This window comes from Hetaerina americana, unplaced genomic scaffold, assembly GCF_022747635.1.
Source record: "Hetaerina americana unplaced genomic scaffold, ioHetAmer1.1.p SCAF_15, whole genome shotgun sequence".
Taxonomy (NCBI): Eukaryota; Metazoa; Arthropoda; class Insecta; order Odonata; family Calopterygidae; genus Hetaerina; species Hetaerina americana.
The window spans coordinates 11,276,859-11,300,354 of NW_027286625.1; the positions used below are offsets into that span (position 1 = coordinate 11,276,859).

At 40.6% G+C, this 23,496-nt stretch overlaps 1 long non-coding RNA gene across 1 annotated transcript in view; it reads right to left on the reverse strand.

Annotated features, from left to right (window-relative positions):
* The window catches only part of LOC139686795 (uncharacterized), a 30,238-nt gene extending 6,963 nt beyond the window's left edge, over nucleotides 1-23,275 (reverse strand). Inside the window, exon 1 of the long non-coding RNA XR_011700563.1 lies at nucleotides 23,190-23,275. This is a non-coding gene — a long non-coding RNA (uncharacterized lncRNA). The remainder of the gene's footprint in view (nucleotides 1-23,189) is intronic.
* Nucleotides 23,276-23,496: the final 221 nt, after the last annotated feature.

Consider the following 23,496-nt stretch of genomic DNA (forward strand, 5'->3'; position numbering starts at 1 on the left):
TGGGATACCAGATGGAAACATAAAATAAATTCAGGATGCACTTGTTTGCTATGTGGATTTTGAGAAGATTAATGACTATGCACCTTACTTATAATTGATGAATCTGATGCAGGAAACAAGAGTACATTGGAGCGATATGAGACTTATCCACCTGTCTCAGACTTCCCTCAATCGTGTGGCGAATGGTGGAGTTATTGGACGAAATGAAAAGGAAGGAAGCATGCGGAATTGAAGAGGGGCTTACTATCGTTCATCCTTCCTCTTCCGTACCGTAAGTCGTGTCACTAAAAGTTTGCATTTATGCCATGACTCCGCAATCTACTCCTTTTAAGCGACTAATTTCCGATTGGCCGATGATAGAAATTAGTATTATAGCCTCACGTTCTTGTTTTAACCTACATAGGAAACAACCGAACCCATTATTTCAATCACTATCTTAATATTTTTTAGACTCGGCTATCCTCCTTATTCTCCTGTCAGCCTCATATTGACTACACCTTATCTCTCTTAGAAGAACATGTTTATTACCCTTATCCTCCGAAAAACAGGTTTGTCGAATGGGTCCACCGGCCAATTGCAATTGCAGATGCCCTCAGGGTTCGGGTTCCATTTCAGGTGACTTGTAATGCGTCCCAAACAACACAAAGATCGGGATGCACAACAAATGAATTGAATCAATGAAACTCGTTTATTGACCTTAAGCGGGTTTTTCCTCTCTTATTTTCATTTCTCATATGATAACACCCCTTTCCACGCGCTCTTGCGGCGGTTTATGGAACATTTTATAGCTAGAGTGGTGTTGTCCTGAGGTAAGGGTGTTAATATAGTATTATTTGGGTTTTTTATGAACAGGATAAAACTAGTTTTGATGTCCCTGGGTGGCAAAGACCCCTTACTTACACCAATGCCACTTTGTGTCATGCAATGCGTTTGTGATAACGCAAAAATTCTAATGAAGCCATAATATATTGGCCCTGCTCCACAAATTTGTCATTTCGATAGCCCAAAGATAACGTATTAACATAGGAGTCACCCGAATGTATGTACACTGATAGCGTGCAGAAGAAGAAATACCTACTTCTTCTTCTCTGTAACTGGATCTTTGATCAAAAAATAAAATGCATCTCTTTTATGTTTGCTCGAGTTATGCTTGCTCAAATCCTTTGGTGGGAATTTGTTCCAAATTTTTGTCAAATATTTTGGTCGTGGGACACTGGCTTTACGGGTAGACTATTTTTAATGATCGTAAGACAATTGATTATTGTACATACATGTACCCTCATTAAATCTTCTGTCGGGATTTGCGTTATCTCACTCGCCAGGCGACTCATGCGAGCTCCAGAAATGGGAGACCGATTACGCCTACCGCGGAGGGACGAAGGATTCGCAGTCGTTGAGGAAGAGCGTTCCTCCCGCCCTGACGTTTTCCATCTTTGGGCAGGCCCGGGGTGAGCGGGGCTCTTTGACCAGCAGGCAGTTAGTTAGTCCGTGGGCCCGAATCCCGACGAACCCAAGTCGGTGGGAGTGGGACGATAAGCGTGAGTCACCGGCGAACCCGCCTCCGAAGTCACGATCTGATTTGTTTGCCATCCCCATTGGTCGTTGACCGTCGGTTCCTTATTCGATTTGATCGCTGCGATCCTTATTCATCAGTTAGGGCCTCTTGAAGAATCGCCGACCCCTTCCGTCACTATGCTTAGCAGATAAAGAAGCTTCGTTTCATTCCGGTGACCTTCGCTCCTCACTTCCCATGAGGGGACGTAGGTCCCTGAATTCTGACGCAAAAACGCATCACGGTGAGTTGAGAAGGCCAACTGGCCGAGGTCGTTCCGAATCTTTTCGAGCGATGCGTGCTGTCATTCCAGCGAAGAAACTAGTCGTCGCATCGACGAGTGTAGCTTCTCTTCTACGCGTCGCTTCGCGCACAAAAATAATATTATCACCGTTGGGATTCATGGAATGACTTTGACGCCTAAAAATACAAGTTTCAATGAGAATACGGATAAGTGGAAAGGTCAAGATAAATGCCATAGGAGGAAAACATATTTTAAAGAAATCGGAGCATTATAATTAAGTAGATGGGTAATTCTTGTAAGGAAACAGCCATTATGTTCATGGGGATTAGGAGAAAAATTGCGTTAGCTAAAGAATTATTCACAAAAAAAGAGCAAAGTTATTTAAAATGACAGGGATACATGCGAGATTACATACGAGAATATCCTGCATATATTTTCAATCAGCCAAAACGTTAACATATTGAGCGTAACACTTTATAGTTCATAAAGGTCTTTGAAGGAGATTTGAGCGAATTTAGAGACCTGGTTATGTAGGATAAATAACTTAAATAAAATAAGTTACATAGAGAGGAGCACTTCCGAAGAAGGGTTAGCGATTTATTAGAGGCAGGGAGGAAGACGGTGAAAGGAATTTGACGCAGATAAAACAATATGCATAGAGATGATCACAGTTAGAGGCATATCGAAGTCTGCTAGAGAAGAGAGAATGTTGGATGAGATTCCAAGAGAGAGGAAAAGAATTTTGAAGGAGGTGTTTCGTACTTAGATAATGTAAGGAATTGAATGAAGCAATTAAATAGGACGAAATTTATTTAACTTGCCCGTACGTGTATAATATTTTGCAATAGATTCCATCAATCATCCATCCAATACCCACTGTTTACACGGTGGACAAGTAAAAGCAATAATAATAGTCCTGGTTATCAACTTATATTGGCTGAACTACCTTGCGCATATCATATTGAGGCAAAATCTTAGATCGTAGCACGATACATCCTTGCAACCTTTCAAACAGGAAATCAGTGCCGTGGCTTTGTCGATTTTGCTCATACTTGAGAGCATAATTGTATTCAAACTATGTGATATTTAGAAAATTAATATTTCGCATGTTCAGGATGGTAATCATATTAATGGTACCCGAAGAATTCCTTCTAAAGGGAAAAACAGAGGTAGTCACAGGAAAAGGTTGCCCTCATTCGTTTGGGAAAAGGGCACTGCTATCTCACTCATTCGGATCTCCTTACGGAATAGAAAATACAGCCGCGATGTGATGAGTACGGTTCTCTGATGAGTGTGAGACATGTCCCGATGGAGGGTTATAAAGTACCGAATTGTGCGTTAAAGGGTTAGCGCCAAGTCAGACCTAACTATTGTCTATTAGATAACTCTGAGGATGTCACCCGCGTCCTGAAATATTTCGTGAAATCGGTGTTTGAACCGAATGTAATCTAAAAAAATATCAGATAAAAATTTCTCCGTGGAATAGAATCATTTTCATTGTATTCTAGCAATCCGTTAAAAATCTTTATTCATTTTAATTTTTCTCGTCGCAAATTGAAATATAACGAAGCACGTCGCAGACCTGTGAGTGGTGCAATGTGACCATAGTTCTCGATGCATCCAACCAAATGAAATGTTAATACTACTGAGGAGTTTTGGCTTGTCGTCTTATTTCTTAAATATTGGGTGGCTAAGTAAGCCTTGTCATCAGCGACTCCTGACCGCATGCAAACCGTTTTCACGTAAAAGAATTACGACGAAAATATGTACTTGTATAATAAAGAAAACTATCAACAATGGCGTCCGTAATAAAACGATTACGAAGTAGAAGAACTCTTTATAATACGGTCATCGAAATTAGTGTTCATCATGAAGGCTGGTTATCCCAAACCATTTTTCCATTCTCCGTCAACTCCTTCATTCCCTTCATTCTTAACTATCCCCAAGTATTTTATCCGTGGTATCCCTTTTGGTATCTTCACCTGTAGTCTATTTCCATTGCGCTCTCGCTAGCTAACACTGCCCACTGCCCTCGGGCAGAAGGCCAATTATCCTTTCAAGGGATAATTAATGATTCTTGGGTCACGTCACGCCTCGATTTCGTCTGACAGTCGGCCTTCGCCATAAGAAACAGGTGACATTCTCCCTGGGACGAAGTGATGCAAATGTATGCGTGTCACAACATAATACATGTCGTGAGCATGAGTCTGAGATAAATATGCTGTGGTTGAGTCACTTTTGCAAATATTCTGCGATAGTGCCTCCTATTTCCCTCTTCTCCCGCCACTTTTCCCACAGACTTACTCTTCTTAACGAGGACAGGTCTCTTGAGCAAAAATACTCGTGGCGTCCTTCAAAAATCAGTTTTTATGACCAATAGGTTTATCTACGAGTTCAAGAAAATAATATTAGAAAACCCGAATGTTTTTGAAAATTAAAGTATTCTTTAACCATAATGTAGACCTATATACAGAACAAAATCTACACGTATTGTGTTACTCTTTCCAAACCTGTTGATAACTGAGCTCAATATGGGGGTCTCAGGATCTGAGCTCAGGATGGGGGTCATGACCCCCATCCTGAATTCGCCGCTGACTACGCAATAATCAGACAGGGTGTATCTATATTTTGAATCTCACGGGGCGAGTAGGGATTTCAGATATTTCGGGAGTGGTGAAACGCGAAGGTAGCATTTTTCTCCGCTTTCCGACCGACATCTATTGTCACCCGGCTATTCCATGAGAGATTTGGCCGTGTGTAGTAATTACTTTCGGGTTCACCAACAACCGAAATTGTATATGTGCTTCCTGTTGAGCATATTTATTTCCTAAATGGATGCTATGCTATGCTATTTACTTTCCATTTTATTACACTGTATCAGAATTAGCATTGAGGCAACTGTTTTCAGGAAATCCTTGGACTTCAAACAATGCCTTCCTTTCTCTTTTCTTAATCACACTAATTCCTTCAATCTCCTTCCTGTTCTCGATCACAGCCTCGCGCTCCGAGTTTGCGAAAGACACGCCGACGGATTAAAAAAATGTATGAGCGAAGCAAAATCTTGTCAGCGAAATCGACATATTTTTATTCGGACGGCGTACACCACGTGCATTCTCGGCTCTTGATACACCATCAAGACGTTTTGCATCAATTTCGATTTTATTACATATTGAACTCTACTAATCGGTAGCAGATGATGAGAACTCCGCGGAGTCGGAGATTGATATGACATTGAATTTTTTTTCCAAGAATCAAAGGTTATTTGCACGACGATGATTTTATATGGGAAAAACTTGTTGCCGTCCTTTCACAATGTATCTATCCACCAACGCGGAACTCTTTGGAGGACAGAAATCTCAACAAAACAGAAATAGTTTCATTATTTTTGACGAGGAAGTTGCTAGATCTGGCATTTCAGAATTCTACTTATTTCAAACGAAGATACTTTAAGATACTTTGTATTTGGGTTGTTGGGTAACTGTTTCTCGATCCAGAACCCTCTCGCAATCCGGAATGAAGTTTCGTTCGATTCCTTAAAGAGACATGTTGGGTCAAGTGGCATCGCTGAAAGTACAATTGAATGTGTCTGAAATGTACGATAAAATCAGGAGCAGGATGCCGAATGTTAGATGGTAACTCTTTGTGCTCCTGATCACCGTACTGCCGATAAATGAGAAAAGCCCAAACCGACGCACTTGTCCCGTCGGTTCGGGGAATGCTTCTGTTTCGAATGGACGTTGCTATGCCCAAACGAAACATGATTCATCGGCCATGAAGTAACGACCTGTGCCGCTCTTCCTGTTTACGCCTGTTATTGAGCAACCACGCCAAGCCATTCAAGGTGGAAGGTTTCACGATGCACCGACATGCACCTCCGATCCCCCAAGAGCATTTGCTGCTCACTCTCTATCCGAAAGAGCGATCGCATAAATTACGCAGCATCCATGTCGCCAGGCGACGATTTCCGTTTAAACTTCCAAGCGTGAACCGAGTGATTCACCCAACCACGGACGGGGCCGACTACAGCGAGGAGTTCGGTGCACCCACCAAGAAGAAAGAGTTCGCCCTACTGGCCCGAGCTTACGAGGACTCAATACTGCTATGGTATCCCGCATGTTTCTCCCCATTTTCATCCCAAACCGATCATCCCCGAATTTTCCATTTGATCTCCTCTCTATCCTCTTGTTAATGATCCTGAGTAGCACTTCAAATGCGAGCGAAATTATACTTGCTGTTCTATAGCCCTCACATAAGGGAAAGGCAGCCATATGGCTGCCTTTCCCATTTTTGGAATGGGCACTAAAATCTGATTTGAAAGAGTCTTCCGTACAAATTCCTCCCTCGTGAATAGTACGAATTATCCCATTAACCTAAATTAAATGGAAAAATGCAAGCTTGTTTCCGTTCATCATGAGGATCATTTCAAGTCAGCTTGCCAGCACTGGCAATTTTCCCACAAGAAATCTGCTGATATAATAAATTGAGCAGAACTTGTCACTTGCCTACATTACAAGAAGTTAAAAGTTTTATTTCAGAGGACTGGTCAATTGACTCGTAGCTTTGATAAATGTGAGCGAAATGGCGAATAAAATACATGTGTTCAAAAGAAGTGGGAAATCTGCGGAGCGAAGACGAAACTCGAGTGTCGTAGGGGACCGGCCCATGGTTCCGGGTGTTCGATAGCCTGCCATGCTCACGGATCACGTGAAACGAAGATGATGCCTCCTGTTGATGACGCCCTCACACGCACGCCCGCCCCATTCTCCTCTTTTGTCTCGGGGAGGGAAGAGTCAACTGAGATTGCAGCGGTTGACAGCTTGCACGCATCATGCATTCTCACGCGTACTACACGCGTAGTACTCGTACGTATCTCGCACGCGCACCCGTCGAAGCGAGCGCGGTCCAGGAGTCCACACGAAATCGCTCGTGCCGCGACACAGGAACAAATAATTTTCTCACCCGGTCGCCGGAAGGAGTCCACGTACACCGTCGAATTACGTTTCTTAAACAGTCATGAATTACGTACTTCGGAAGGCGTCCAGGAGGCACGACACATGGTGTTGTCAAAATAACCTCCGCGTTCGTTCTCGTATAATCAATTCACGATACGACCGCGAGACCCAATTTTATCAATGCAAGAGTCAAAGAGTAGCGTGTCGTACCCATCTTATTCCGCTATGATCAGAGGTACGGCACTTCCGTGACGCAAGAAGTTACATAAGATACGAATGCGTGGCTCTATGTTGGCCCCTTCAGTACATTAAGCCCGTTTCTGTGGATAATGACATGGTTATATTTACAGAGAAGAGGTTGCGCGATAAACCATTGCCCACATGAGAGGCATCGCATGAATTAATTCAGGAATTTGCCAGCTCTGGAACCCGTTAAGAGTTTTAAGAAAATGTGAACAAGGTGGGAAAATATGACATCGCTGGAGGAAAATAATATCCTTTTTTATTGTTCATGGCATCTGTTTTTATAATGTTACATTCGTGGTTCGTTCGGTAAATATACCTTGGGCCACGAATGATGCATTGGTACTTGTGATGTTTAGCCATCTAATATTTTTATTATAATGCTTTTTTTATCTCTAATAGCTGCATCCCATGCAACTGCGCCAGTAAATTAACCATCTGCCATATCTAGGACTTCAATTGACGTCGATGCAATACAATTAACACTTATGGAGCCCAAATTAAAGCAGTTGTATTTTTTTACATGTAGGTATGCAAGTGTGTAGAAGTGCGAAGCGTTCTGCTCAAGGGATTACATTCCATCTAAGCTATGCATGGATACTTACTCTGCATTAAACATGTTTTAATGATAATACTTTTCCATCGCGAATCTCAAGATAATATTTTTGGGTTTCCTGCATTTGAAATGAGATACTTAAGTTTTACAACTGGAATTTCACCTCTAACGTCATTACCGTAGTGGAATAACGATGATCTTTCTTCGCAGATATTTCGCTTAAAATTTTGGTCCATGTACGTTGTTTGAAAATTAACGTATCTTGCATTCCATGTCAAGGCGAACTATACCCGTATAATTTTTTCAGCAAATTTTACCGGCCTTAAAAGACGAAGGGTTGAGAAAGCACGCTTCCGGTCTCCATCGAGTCATAGACAATAGGTCACCCAGAAATCGCTTTCTAAAAAATTATCAATTTAATTTTAAATATCACATAGCGATGTCTTTGCAGGGCACCATGTAGAATTAGAAAACCTACCATGAACGGAAGAATACCAATAATAACTATTTTTAAAATTTTTGACAAAATAGTAACGACTGCTGTGCTCGAACCAACTCATAATTTAAATAGGCACTGGGAACACATGCTAAGCATAATAACTCTGTATGGTACTGTCAAATAGAGTAATCAGATAATATTAATAATAAAGATAGGGCCTTACTAAGCCCAAATGCGCTCATTACTAAAAATGCTGCTTGTCTTCTGAATATAGTATTCCGAAGTGCACGTCAAGTGTTGAATTGATCATATTAGTATACGTTGTTGACGCTCCAGCTCAATGTTTCCCCTAGTAGCGCAAATGGAATTCATGCGAATTCCGAAAGCACTCTTCCTGGAAACAGCGCATTGACAATCTTTCTTCGGATGGGCAATTGACTCTCATTACTATTTACATTTACAACGATTCGATACGCGACGCTTTGTTTGCTACAAATTTTTAACTCATACACACGCTAAATCCATAACAAACAGTTTTTTCTCCTTTTATATTCAATGGCGCATTCAGTGTTTGCTGCTGAAAAAACGTCTTATAATTCACTCACAATTCCTTTGTTTTTTCATCATCATTTTCCGAACACCGTGACATGAAAAAGCGACGCTTTTCGCCCATCCGTAATAGTTTTAAAGGATTGGCCCTACCACCCACCGCCTTTAGACGTTTCCAATTTCTTCAGAATGAATCTTTTCCCAATTCATCTTTGTATAATGAATGGTGTGTCATAACGAAAAGGCGGATCTGCTCTTTAACCTACAATGTCATTACCAACAACAACGATTCGTACAAGCTAAATCCTTCACGCCAACTGTCTGATCCTGAATGTGAAAGTTTATTACCCTTGTCACTTTCGTCGTCGGGGAAAAGTATTACACAGATTCTGACCACTTTGTCTATGCACTATTCATGGGCCATTCACTCAATGATTCATGATCAATATCCCGCGAACTATCCCTCAGCAGCAGACAAATTCTCCTCTTCTCACGGCCTTACAGGAAGGGTACTGTTTTTGACGAAATGCGGAGTGGCGAAAACAACACATACTTGTGGTACTTCGTACACATTCATGCAAGTTTCCCTCCTGTAATTACGTATGCGAGTTTTTTAGACGAGTACGATAACTTTCACGGCAAAAATCATTAGTCTGAGTGCTGGGATGCAGATTTTGCTAACGCATCGGAATCTCTTGGAATAATAATCATTTATTCATAATTGAAGCAGTAATTAATACCTCCTCACTGTATAATAACTTACAATAATTCTCATAGTTTCCTTTGTTAATGATTTAATCTTTGAGAGCTCGAACATGAAAGCCTTTCTTGTACCGTCGCCGAAAGTTGACCAAACGCTCAATTCGCCTTGCTTTTTCGCCCTTCGCCACGGTTCTCTCTCGTCATGGACAATTCCATTAAAATATTTGTTAATTAATTTGTACTACGTCTTTAGAGCACACTAAAAGCTCTTGCATGATCCTTATAAACCTTTGCTCTACGACAAAAGTGACCAGAGTTTCACAATTTCAAAAGTTCCACGGTTTTAAAATTTCGTACCCGAGAGTTGACGCGCACGAAACCCTGCGGTCACCCACCAAGTCACCTCGTTCCTCAGAATCCTCCACACTCCCTTCTTCCCACCCGGTCGCCCGTATGGAAAGGTGCTCCTTTCTCACGCAAAACTATTTAGTGTTTCCGCGGGAAGAGAAAATGAAGAAAGGAACACCCGCTCGTCGGTATAAGGTATCAGAATCAAGTTCTCTCATAGTGGAGGATGCCATGGACGCGGACCAAGGTCAACCCTGCCCGGGACGTTATGTGAATGCCAATGAGTGCCCGCGTACTCCAGATTTTAAGAGGAGTTCGCGTCGGAAGGCGCATCCGCCCGCGCGCTTGGTAACTGACTGCCGACCCACCAGAGGTCGAATTTATAACAGCTAATTTTGATCGAGTGGAAAGAAGGGCGTCACGCGGTGCTGAAGTGGATCCCCTCGAACGGGTCACTGCCCCATTCCAAAAGTGACCCCCTTAACCCAGGAAAAAGCCTAATGCGGAATTAGTATATTTTAATTGGTGATCTGCCGATTAAGGTAGGTTTTGGAAGGACACAAATACCACATAAATAAATTGTTTCTCCTAACCAACTCACAACTCGACATCCTGGTCTACATCAAGTCCTCTTCATCTCCATATACTTCCTCCCTTCATTCTGTCCAACCTTCTTATTCTATTCCTGCCCTTTCCTCATTTGCCTAGCATTCTCCACTCTTACATAGTCTTCAACATCCCATTGATAATCAATATGCTTTGCATCCATTTTTCCTGTATCCTTATGATTTCTCACAATATTTTGCCGCCTGAGAAATCCTAGCTTTGGGTTGTTTCAATCTTTTAAAAAATGAGCGTGATTCCATGCATCCTAAATTTTAATATCATTAGGACCCTACCGGGTCAGGCAAGGCTTTCGATGGATCTGTACTCCTAAACCCGGACTAGCACGACACATATTACCCTCAAACATCCTTGAACCCCATACTAAAAGTACCTACATATCCCGTAATACTACATGCTCTTATTGCAATATCTCGTTATTTAGCTCTATGTACTTTCTGCATGTCTTATTTTCATCAAAATTGCCTAATTTTTCCTGCCTCTACACCGCTTTCCCAGCATTCAACCCTCTATTTCTGTCCTCAGCATTCCATTGCCTCCTATTATATCCTACATCGCTGGCCATACCCTACTCCCTTTCCCTATCATGCATAATACCTATTCGTTCGTTTTCCTTTCCATCAAATTTATTGCTTACATTTTTCTCCACACCACCTCAAAAACCTCCGATCTACACTTCTCCTCTAGCCTCAATGACCAAGTTTCAGAGCCATATAAAGCTACGCTCCATTTAAAAGTTTTCTCCAGTATTTTTTCAACATCTTTACTTAAGATTCCAGTCATCAATTCGCCTCTTCGTAACGCTTCTTCCCCCACCGCAATTCTCCCTTCAATACCCCAGCCTACTCTGCCCATCCTCTTCCAAAAAACTTCCCGAATTCTTACGTAAAATGTCCCACCTGTAACAGCCAATATCCTCCAACCTTAATCCTCCAACCTTATCCTCCAATTCCTTCCTTATTACTTTAAGAAAATCATTTCCTTCATTTTCTTGCTATTAAATCTCATCCCATACCTATCACACCATACTGCAATACTTGCACTTATCTGAACCGGGATTATTCAGGAAATGTTCGACATTGAGGAAGATGACGAAGTTTTCCCATCAATAGCCGACACCAATCGGAATTTTTCGATGCCACGAGGTCATAATCTCGCTATTGTCGTGGTTCGTTGATGTCGACTTCTTCCAGACTTCGTCCCTTGATATGTGTTATCTTTCCTGGGTGGATGAGGCTCGCGGCAGTTGGTCGGTGACCTGATTTTACGCGTGGAAGACCCGAGCACAGATCCTGTCTATGACAAAGTTTCAATTGATATTTTGATTCCTACATGGAAGACTGGAAGAAAGAGCACCAAGGGCAGTATTCGTATTCCATCCATCGGATGGGGAAGTATTATTATTATCGGAAGGAATTATTTCAATTCATCTTCTACTCCTTTAAATCCTACCTACGCCAAAGAAACTACCCACTCCATGACTCTTACTTCTAATGATTAGTAAATAACTATTAACAATCGCTGATGAGTCGGCCTTCCACGGCGATTATAATGATATGTACGGTGTTGTCCAGTTAAGTACGCTCTCTGGCTAGGCTAATATCGTGGGCAAGAATTCCTCCAAAGACATGAAGTGAGGGAGTTTTGTTCGAGTGTATTTGCTACCGAGAAGATTTATGATGATGCTAGTTTCCTTATTCAATGCATTTTGCAAGGAAAGGGAAAAAATACCTACGTTAAACACTAACGGCATTTCAGAAGGTTTTATAGGAGGGAATACCATGCAAATTTAATTTTAGCATTACGTAATCAATCTGAATATAGGAGAGACCAATTGCGAATAGCCATGGAAATTTATGTAAAAAATATTATCTTCAACCACATGAGAAATTCTGAAGGACATATGCATGAGAAGGGTTGCATTATCACTCCGTGAGTGATTTACGTACAGACAGCGCTAGTCACTAAAGGTCAGTACGCTTATTCAATGGCCAGAATCCTCCTAGAGTCGGAAAATGAGCAGCGAATTTCTAAATGCAAAGATTTGGCTGTTGTTTCCGGAGAAAAAGGAGCTCTTCTTGTCCAAGTTACTGTCTTATTTCAGTTAAACATGTTTAGTCTAAGTTTATAATTACTCTCGCATGTATAGAGGAGAATGGAGCATTCACTTCCACAACCAATAAGGCCCTCTACCAAGTTAAAATAATGAAATGCAAAGAGCATTCCTTAAAGTTAGAGCAGTGTAAGAGTTTAAGACAAAGTTTGAAATGCTTTGTTGTCTTACTCTTATGATATCTCAAACATACAGAGAATTAACATATATTTGAAAAAATTAACTTGGATATCTTCAAATCCAGACCAGTAGTCTGAATACGCGCTTGTGCATGCCAACAATCAACAAAGAAGCGAATTATCAAAACGATTGAATCCCGGAAAACTAGCAACGGCTTGCGCAAATTAATTTCTAAAAAAACGACGAAAACCAGAAAATATTTTTATATAGGTGATGGTAAATACAATGACCAAGGTAAAATATAGGAATTGACTTCGTTTCAATACAAATTTGTGCGTTCATTTAAATCTTTCATTTTCCACTAAAAACGCACACAATGCGAAATTACAGAATGAATTCGTTTCAAATTCGTTCATGTGAAAAGTTTCATCGGTATTTTACATCGATTTAAAATAGACTTCGGCCCTCTTTCATGAATTAACTATGTCGCCTTTTGGTTTGCATTCCTTATTTAGGTAGGACTACCATATGAAAGATACGCCGATGGATTTTTTCAAAATCATCTTGGAGCCACCAAAAGAATGACCTGGTGATATGAACTTTTCTCAGTCATGTGCAAATCAAATACTTTTAGGGACACGTTTACGTAACACCAACTTCAAATGGTTTATCTTAGATTTCCCTGTCGTGCATAGTAACTTTCAGGGTTGACAACGCGACTCAAACGGCGAAACCCTTCCCTGGGCCAGAAGAGCATTAACGTGGAGTTGAATGGGCGTTTCACTATGGATGCCTTTCCTTTGGAGCATAATCGGGGCTTGCTATCGGTGCTTTCACGGGACGGAGCACTAAAATAACTCCTTGCATTGGTATCTATCGTGTTTATCATCCCACAAATTTCGGGCACCATCCGCGTGGCGTCGAGCTTCCTCTCTCCCCCTACTCCATTCCCATTTTCCGCCCTCCCCTCCCTTTCAGTGGAACATCAGGCATGGATACCAGCCGGGCAGAATTACTAGAATTACAACACGACACACACGCCCCACTCATTAAGGGTGTCCCGAACAGGGCAATTTGCGGTTTTGCAATTGTGCACTTAACCCACCCAACCCTCGAAACCATCCCAACACGTCTTACTTAAATTTAGTGCAGACCGTATCGTTTTGCTCAGATTTTTCTCGGGATATTCTGTCCGCTTTCAAATTTGCTAATGAAAGCCCGTCATACATCATTATTTCGGTTCGTTTATATAAATGAACGCAAAGTTCAAGGGAAAATTAAATGTACTAGAATTTGCTGTCGCACGCGATTCCTTTACGCGTGAAGGGGCCCGGGGATATCTGAAATTATTTGAAGAGAACTGGCATATCCGCTTAAGGAGCCAGAAATTTTTTAAACCCATCTCGACTGTGTGGTGTGAGGTTTAAGTGGTGTTTTGCGTGAATTGAGGTTTTTAGACACCTTCCAACAGGAGTTTTAGGAGCCACATTAAGAATAATTATATTTCAAATCCCAAAAATGTCATTAGGACAAGGCCGAATCAATTATCGTCAACGGTTCGAGTGAAAATCTTAAAAGTTCGCCAAATTTCGAAACATCCTGCCATCGGCCTGTTAGTTTGCAACAGTAATAGCTATAGTTTAAGGAGTTGACCATAACTGACAGCACGTTACGAAAACGAAATAATAGTGTAATCATGGCGGCTTCACTTGCAAACTACGCCGGAGAGGTACAGTCTCATCCGTGTATTGAGTAGTTAAGGGGGGAAACATATATAGAAATTCATCGACGAATAAAAAATCAATATGTTGATGCAAATTTGTCATTCCAACGGTGATTTGTGGACTACGAGGTTTCTAAAGAGGTTTTTTTCTTTGATGCCTACGCAAAAACGCTGCAATTCCACAATTCATAATTTAGTAACAAATGGTGATGATACTGCGGGGTAGCGAAACCGCCACGTGCTAATATATTGTGAATTATGGAATTGTCATTTTTTTCCTTTCCTTGCAATATGGAGCAATCCCACAGAGTTAAGCCCGAGACAGCGTCCTACATTTAACAGACCCACCGATAGGCAAGGTGCACGGAATAGTAATACCAATGGCATCGGAAACAGTTAAAGCCATTGTTTTTCCAGAGATACTATATCCCTGAACTCTCAAAGCTATGGAAGACTTAAATGATAAGCCATGGATACTACATATGAAACTGATGAAAATTTGTATTCAATAAATTACGAGATAAAAACATTGTTGTTAGGTATACAGTTTAAGGTTTTTATTTGACCCTCCTTCATAGATTCTTAAATATGATGCATATTGTTTCAATATTAACGAATTCAAGAGAGGATTAATGAACCCACCAAAATTTGTCGGGACAAAAATTTCGATTCAATTTTCAAAATAGAAAAACAGTGTACGACGGAACGGTAGATTTACGTGATTACACCAATAGTGTTTCGTGAGGGAGCGTGACCCTTTCGTGTTCAATGCCATCAATGAAAATCTATGGTGCACAAGGACTGATTTTGTCATCACCTCTCTCTTAGACGCCTACCACGATACGGAGCGTAAATAATGGGATTTTCTAACATATCACGACAGGACCGTGATCCACCGAAAACGGATGTTTAGAGATAATATTCTACTGATATTATATAATATCTATCCTATCCGGCAAGGGCATAATGTATCAGGGACTCAGGAAGATATTGTTACACAATATTCAACTGCATAGAATTAATGGAAGTGGTCCAGGAAATTGATTCGTTTTTGCTCATTTTAATAAATATCTAATATTTAAAACAGCAATTGAAAACTGTCTGATAACTCGGTTGCTAATGAAACAGCATTAATTATGAAACCCAGTGGAGTGCTTCATACGAGCTCAAAGTTACTAGAACATAATTTTGTCAAGTAATCGTTGTAAGAAATGTCATATTTAATATTATATGCTCCCTAGTGTCCGTTTATATATTTTGAAGAAACTTTTGCAAGTTTTTTTAAGATTCTCTTAAACTTACCCAGTTATTGCTATTATTAGGTCGTCCACCATTTAGGGTGAGTTTTGATGGACACAGACTGGACAACGATACATTTATTTGCCTCTCATCTAACGAATCATAGCTTAACACCGGGTATTGCAATAAACCCTTCTTCAACTCTGCATACTTCTTTCCTCCCTTCATGCCGACCAATACATAAACCTTATCCTATTCCTGGCCCTTCCTCGTTCGCATAACGTTCTCCCCTCTATCACATTCTACAAAATTCCACTACCTATCAAAGTGTCTCTACAAATCAAAGCATTCATATTTCCTGTCTTCTTTGGATTTCTCCCAAAACTCCCTTCACCTCCCCCACCATACCTAACACTTCTTTATTTGTTTTCTTTCCCGTTCACTTCACCTTCTCCATCCTTCATCACACACAAATTTCAAAAACCTCCGATCTACACCTACCATACAGCTCCAACGGCCATGTTTCCTTCGCCGTACAAAATCACGCTTCATATGAAAGTTTTCGCTAATTTTTTTTCTTTTCATCCTTACTCAACGTCCCTGTCATCCATTGTCCCTTCCTCGTGAAAGCTTCTCTGCCTAACGCATTCTTATTCTTATGTCCCTACTGCTTCGACAATTCAGGTCCAAAACACTGACGAGATTGGTAAACTGTTCCACCTGTTCTAATTAATCACTTCATATTTTAACTTACATATTTTAACGTTTAACTTAGTTTTCCTCTTCCTCGAAAGCCTCTAAAATCTTTTTATTATTACTATGCATTAATTCTCATCTCATACCTATCACACTGATTTTCTAACGGAAATGACAATAGTGATCAATTAATAACAAGCTTGATAAAATCGATCAGTTTCCCCACAATGGCGCTATCGCAGTGTCAACATGACCTGACCATTATGAATCATTAGCCCCGGCGAAGATACTTCTTCCTGAAACCTTGGTCTCGTAAATAAAGAATTGACAATACATTATATAAAATATTTTTCTGGGTTTCGTCGCCTCAATCACATCTTTCGGAGAATATAATAGTTTCTAGTCACTGAGCGCTATGCTTTATGGATCATACTTTGTGTGGAATCACTCCCTCCCTTTCAGTGATTTTCAGATTAAAAAGGAGATGCAAGGCCGTGTGGACATTAGTGGCCTCAGATCGGTCAGTGACACCAGAAATATTTGGGCTCGATCCAGCTGCGCGACGCCTCAGAGACTTACATAGAGATAAAGATGTCCATTTTGGGGGGCGGAGTATGGAGCAGTGATGGGGTAATGGGGAGGGCGGGTGAATGCGCCGGGACAACTTTTATCCAACTCGACCGAGGGCGGAGCTCCGTCGGCCCGTCTACGACGCACGCGAGAACCCGTTGAGGTGTGGGGGAGGGCATTCTGGAAGGAACTGACAGACCCCCGTGTTCTTCCTAGGCCAATACGAAGGTTACATCATCTGTCTCTCGAGGTCCACTTTCTAAATATCGAAACTCCTAAACCAAACTCACCTTCGCCGACAGATCCCCTCATACTTCCTTCCTTCTATGATGCCATCATCGTTATGCCCTATCCGCTCATGGAGTGACGACAAATCTCTGGCCATAGAGAATTAGGTGCTTTCTCCTAGCGTCAGGGCGTCCTTTTCGATGTGGGAAGGCATGGAGTAGTGAACACTACTCTTATTAACTCTAAAGCATTCTTTTTACTTTTCTCACACGAAGAGCTATTTTGCACGTGTTGTGTGGTTCGGAAAAATCACTCCTCCGGCAATGCGGAAAAGTAAGTGGTACTAGGAGGAATTCGTCAAACAATTTACGAATATTGAGCGCCCTTTTAAAAGTAGACTTGAAAAGGGAGAGCTTCGTAATTAATAAAATATTTAAAACTCCATAAAAATAATCATTATGAATTAATTCAATAACGTGGTCCATAGGTCTTCAAAATTAATTCAATTTAAAGAGATAAACATCTGTGGAACGGTGCCTGCTCGAAGGAAGAACGACTCGTCTGTCCCTTCGTGAAAGTTTCTAACTTTCATATAAATGAGTTGAAACGGAGAAAAGTGAAACAAAAAATATGGCCTAGTGACTTTATTGTCCACTAAAACTTAGAGGATATATTTGCTCTAGGTAAATTACATTTGATCGATTAACTAACTCTTCAAGAACTTGGATATTACACAAATCACGATCTACAGTTCAAATAAAGTTCTCCTTTGAACGTGATTTGAGCACATCAACGCGGAAACTTTGTAAGATCCAACGTCTTCGACGTGAATCTAATTTCGTTCATCATCTTAACAAACCATTGCTTATAGCCATTAATCCGATGCGACCCAATATTTATTCCGTCCTCCCGCAAGGTTTATTGCTTTGCCGTCCTGCGTCACGTAAAGGCGTCCAAAGAGAGCCAAAGATTTCTACGATTAAAAAACCGGTCCCGGAAGGCCGTATGTTGAGCATCCGTAGGTCTAGGTAGATAGGGGGAAGTAATTTTTGAAGGGATGGCATAGTTACCTAGAGGAAGACTCGTTTTTGTTATCGGTTCCCGTTAGAAAAGGATTTGACTCCTACAAACGACGAGGGTCAATATAGCTATTCGAGATTTCTGACTATTATTAGATTAGATTTGAAATATTTGAGGGCTAATGGTAACTTGGTAGTCTGTTAACCTATAGTTAACGGCGGCTATTGACTTAAGGGTGTTGGATTCAAATCCCAGGGATATTGTTCGGTAACCAGCCGTAAATCCAATCGTCTTCCAGGGGAACCGTAGGTGACTGGGAGAGAAACACAATAAAATAAAAGTAATGATTTTCTCGAGATTTTGGAAAGCCTAAGAAAGCATTACAGTAGGAGAGAATAAACTGGAACAGATGGAGGAGTTCAAGTAGGAATTTGGTCAGTATCTTAGAGGAAAATGGGTACATTGGTAGGGACATTAGAAGAATTATTATTATGAGTTATTATTACTTGTTAGCCCATCGTTTAAGGTAGGTTGGGGATGGACATAAACTGAATTCCACTGCATTACTTAGTCTCTTCTAACAACAAGCACCTTGACACCTATAAATATATTAATCGTTCTCAAATTCCAAATTCATGTTACCTCCCTTCATCCCGTCCAACATGTCTATCCTTTTCCTCCTTCCTCATTTTCCAAATGATCTTCCCTCTATCGCAGATTTAAACATCCCATTGCCAATCAGAATGTTCTCCATCCAACTTTCCTGACTCCTTTGGATTTCTCCCCGTAATCCTTTCTCTAACCCCACTTCCTCGTTTGTTTTCCTTTCTGTCCCTTTCACCTTTTCCATCTCTATCCACACTCACGTTTCAAAAGCCTCCAATCAACGCCTAAAATCTTGCCCCGACGACCATGTTTCTGTACCACACAAAACGACGAACCATTAGAGAGGTTTTGCTAATATTTCGTAGCATCCTCACTCAGCGACCCTGTTATCAACTCCTTCCTCCTTTTGAAAGCTTCGAGGGAAGGCTTGCTAAGGAACAATTGGTAAAAAAGATAGGGTTGATGATAGAAACGCTAAGTAAAGATGTAAAGAATAGCCTAGGAAAGACTTTAATATGAAGTGTAGCGCTGTTGTAGTGTCCCTGCACTTGGCGCATGGATGTAAATGATGAATGCAAATTGGAGACTTTTGAAATGTGGGTGTTTCCGGAGAAAGTAAGTTGGATTCGGAGGAAGACTGACGACAGAGCTTTTAATAAGGAAGAGGAAGGGAGAATTTTACCAGTGGAAATAGGAAAAAATTAGAAAAAATTGGTGGAGGAAATATTTAAAGATTTAGGGATGATAAGGGCAGTGATAGAAGGAAGAATGTTACACCTAGGTTAGCTGAATAGAGAGAGAAAGGGTTTCTGGACGTTTTGAAAGTAGGTAGAAATTATGAAGGACTGAAAAAAGACATAGGTTAGGGCGAAAAAGATGAAGTTTCCGCGATACGTAGAAGCTGACTGTCGTTGGAGATCGTCTGAAATCTACCAACGTTTAATACCTTTAATGAATACCGAACCTAGTCTTTGCTCGACGGAAAAGAGTAAAGTTCATGGTTTAGATTTCAAATTATTTTCTTCGCCTCTGATCTAGCGCAAACGCAACACTATTTTAAAAACACCTTTCACTTGTTTACGCCCGGTTGGTAATTATCTACCCTAAAGGAATTTTCACATTCGCTGACGTTGGCGAAAGTCTTAATTCATGATAATCGTCGGACGAGCTACAGTATCCTCAATGTTAAAGAGAGTAGGTCACTTAGCAAGGGGACGTCGCCGACGATAGGTACATACTGCGTCTTGCAACTTTGACCTTGTAATTAAAGCCAATGTCGTGAGAAAACTGGCAATAGGTTCATTCCCCCTAAATAGGGCACCGGAGTGTGAGACCATCGCGTCGTGGTTTGACTGTGAAACAGTGGAAATTAAATGTATACCCCGTTCGCTCTTCACATCATGCACATTACGACGACAACATGTTTATCCTCTAATTAAAGAGAGAGAAACGTGTCGATGCCAAACTTTCCTGAGATAACGAAAGCGCTGGAAGTCTATGAGAAAAGAGATAGGGGGACGCACGGGAAATCTGACTACGTGAGGAATGAATATAGTACGACGACACTCTTAACTTAGAGTAACGCGAAAAATTAGTTTGAAAAGACATAGAAAATTCGCTTTAGATTGCATCGGAGTTCTTTTTTCCCTAACGAATCACTTCCAACGAAAGGTCTCCGTGCTTGCTTATGGAAAATATTACAAAGTACGTAGATGAGAAAGTTAAATAAATATTTCCAAATGAAATTCTTACATTGGATTTGAAAAACAAATGAAACAAAATGAAAAGTAGAGGTTTTATTTCACAGTAATCATAACATCTGTAGATTATGCGTTAGGTTCCCGAGACTCATTACAAAGAATGCCCATTAAGGCTCTACGTAATTTTAGAAAAACCTTTTACTCCCGACAAATATAGTTGAGAAACCTGTCAGTCGCCAGCTATTCCTTTTACGTACGATTCAACTTCACCCACAATGGCAAACTTAAAAGGATTCCAGTAGAAATGACGCCGACTTCCATTCTCGTTAACGGTGATTAACGGATATGACCACGGTGTTGATGAAAGGTCTCAGGGCTGTACCCAAAACATAAAAAATACAGTAACAGTATTGGTTAGTTTCACTACTGATTTAAAAAGTCGAGCTAATTTTAAGAGTGTGTGGTTAAATTCGGCAGCACAATAAAAGCCATAGTCTGGGTCTAGAGCAAACTTTCCGTACCACAAATTTGAAGAATATGACGCGTGAAAAAACTCTACAACTCTTTTTTATTAAGGAAACTTATCTCTTTCGCAAGAAACAAAATCGCTGAGAATGAGGTTCGAGTTTATCAGAAACCTTTTAGTAAAGAAGGATTTCGCCATTTCAGTCGACGAGCGAGCTACGATCTTCACGCACATACATTTTCTGTCCAGAGTCTAATTAAAGTTCATCAGACAGGAAATGCAATTACCACAATGGCAGATCGGGGAACCGTTGCGAAAATTTCGGAGAGACCGGAAGAAGATAGAAAAGGAACTTGACAGTGAAAAAATCAACTGGATAACATATATCTGGTCGAATGTAATTGTAACTGGTTCTTTGGAGATAAATGTCAATCTTATCAATCAACTGGTGACTACCAAGAAATCCTCCTCCTAATGAGTTCTCTACTACTAGCTAGCCACACCACTAGCCAGTTTACGTATAAGATTCATAATTTCAATTGTAAATACAAAATATAGAAAAAAATAAACCATAGATTTAGTGAAAATCAACCAATTAATACGTTCAGATTCATTGCCATTTGAAATCCACTGGTGAGCAAATTGTGGAGACGTCCCACACTGAGAAGTATGATTTGGAGTCCTTACAAGATATCAGTGTGTATTTCACGAAATCGGAGTAGTAGTCTAGGAGAAGATAACGAAGGGACTTTCACCAAACTAGGAGTGCCATGTGGACACGTAGTCAACGTAAAAAAACGGTAGACTCGAGTACTAGACGTAGATAAAAACCAAAATTAATGCTACGAGAAAAATATTGTTAAGTGTGTAGCAGTCGGAAAGAGAGCAACAGAATCTTAAACGTGGAGCGACCAATATTTGATCATTAAAATTTTTGACCGGAGTAGTGGCAACAAACATGATGCCAGCCAAAAACAAACAAACATCGCAAAATATCAATGTATCGTTTTTCATAATTGATTGGTTCTCGTGGTCAAGTTTACACTTTCTGCACGGCGGTCCGTAAGTCAACTACTCTGGCGACACACAGGGACTCAGTCCTGTTCTTAGTGCCTACATTCGCATAAATTCGTTTTCGTTCCTCATCGAAGTGTTATTTAGCTAAAATGAGTAGACGGGAGGACATGCATGCTTGATTTCTGTATGCGTCCCTGTTCCGTGCATCCTTTGTGAACAGATCATTGCCGAGGGATGAACCTTAGGGTCTGGGTCACGGAGGGAAATGATTAGCGCTGAGTGGTCGTTAGCCAGTATAATGGGAAGAATAGGATTTCGAGGGGGTCTTTCGTAAGGGAGCGAAGACTAATGCCCCCCTTTAATAAGTGCGCCAATCCCTGAGAACGCGAGCTAGAAATAGCTGAAGAAAATTCAAAGGGAGAGGAGAGAAAGAAAGATATGCTCAAACATGTAAGGGCAATGAGAAATTTCCAAGAAACCTATCAGTGCCGTGACTGACTTTGCTTAACTCTACACCGGGAAGGAGATAAAAAAAATGACGAAATTTAATTGCTTAAAATATGAAAAATTAATAAAATTACCTTAATATATTACGAAGTAATCCCATTTTAGGATAAGTTTGAGGATAAGATTTAGTTTGTTCTAGTAAATTATATAAGACCCTCACAGCGAATAAAGACAGCGCTGACTCATTCTTACTCCAAGGAGTGCTTCCTTATTTTGGAATACGCAACCAAAGTTTGAAAATTTAAACTTTCGGGGCTAAAGACACTCAACTACTGGAATACAGGTAGTTGTAACAGCCCTCTTACATTACAACTCTCAACCGTTTCGATAAAAATGAATTTTAATTGTTATATTTAAAGTTCCGCAATTAATTTTCAAGCCAATGTTTCCACGGTACTTTTAAAATAAGTATCTTGTTTCAGAACAAAAAAAACCCGCGAATATCTTTCGATTCTCAAAATAAGGATCCTCGAGTGGGCACCAAAAAGTACGAAATCCAAATAAAACTATTAAAATTACAGGTCTGTAGCTCTATTAAGGTTTAGCCAGAGGAAACAAACGTATTAAATAGCTTGCGATGTGAATCACCACAAGGCTGAGAATAATAAACTACTATTAAGAAATTATCACAATTTTTACAAAAAAAACACAACACTCTGGAATTTATCATTTTCGGTCCCTTGGAACAAACGATAACAGCATTTCCCAGAATAAAAATAAATAACAGAAGAAATCTTACGGCGAGGAATTATATCCATGTTTCAGGGAACATGACCGTTAACCACAACAAAAAGATGAACGATGCAAACTTCTCGGAATGAACTGTCAAACATATGAGCACGTTCTACTATCTTAACTCTGGATTAAGAAGGGATATTACCGAAGGAATAACGCGCACTTGATGACGATCACGCGATCAAATATCGTAAGCAGTTCGAGACCTGGAAGGAAGAGTAAAGAAACTGTGAGACTTACCTTTAAGAAGACACTCTTCGCCGGTCAACTGCTCCGAGCAGTTTGGTTGTCGAGGGTTACCAGGAACGAACTTATAGGAGCGTCGCGGATTATAGTTCGCCTCTTCACCGAGAGCGGCGCCATCTCAAACCTCCGACGCTTTTGGGTGGTTCTTTCAGACGGCCGCGACCTTGGTCACAACCAGAACTTTCTACGTTAGATGCTGGGCACTGACTGGCACTCGAAGGGATTCAACGGTTAAAAACTTATGTGCGAGAAGGAAAAGGTGGAAAACTCGGACAGGACTTCGATACAGCATTTGGAACAA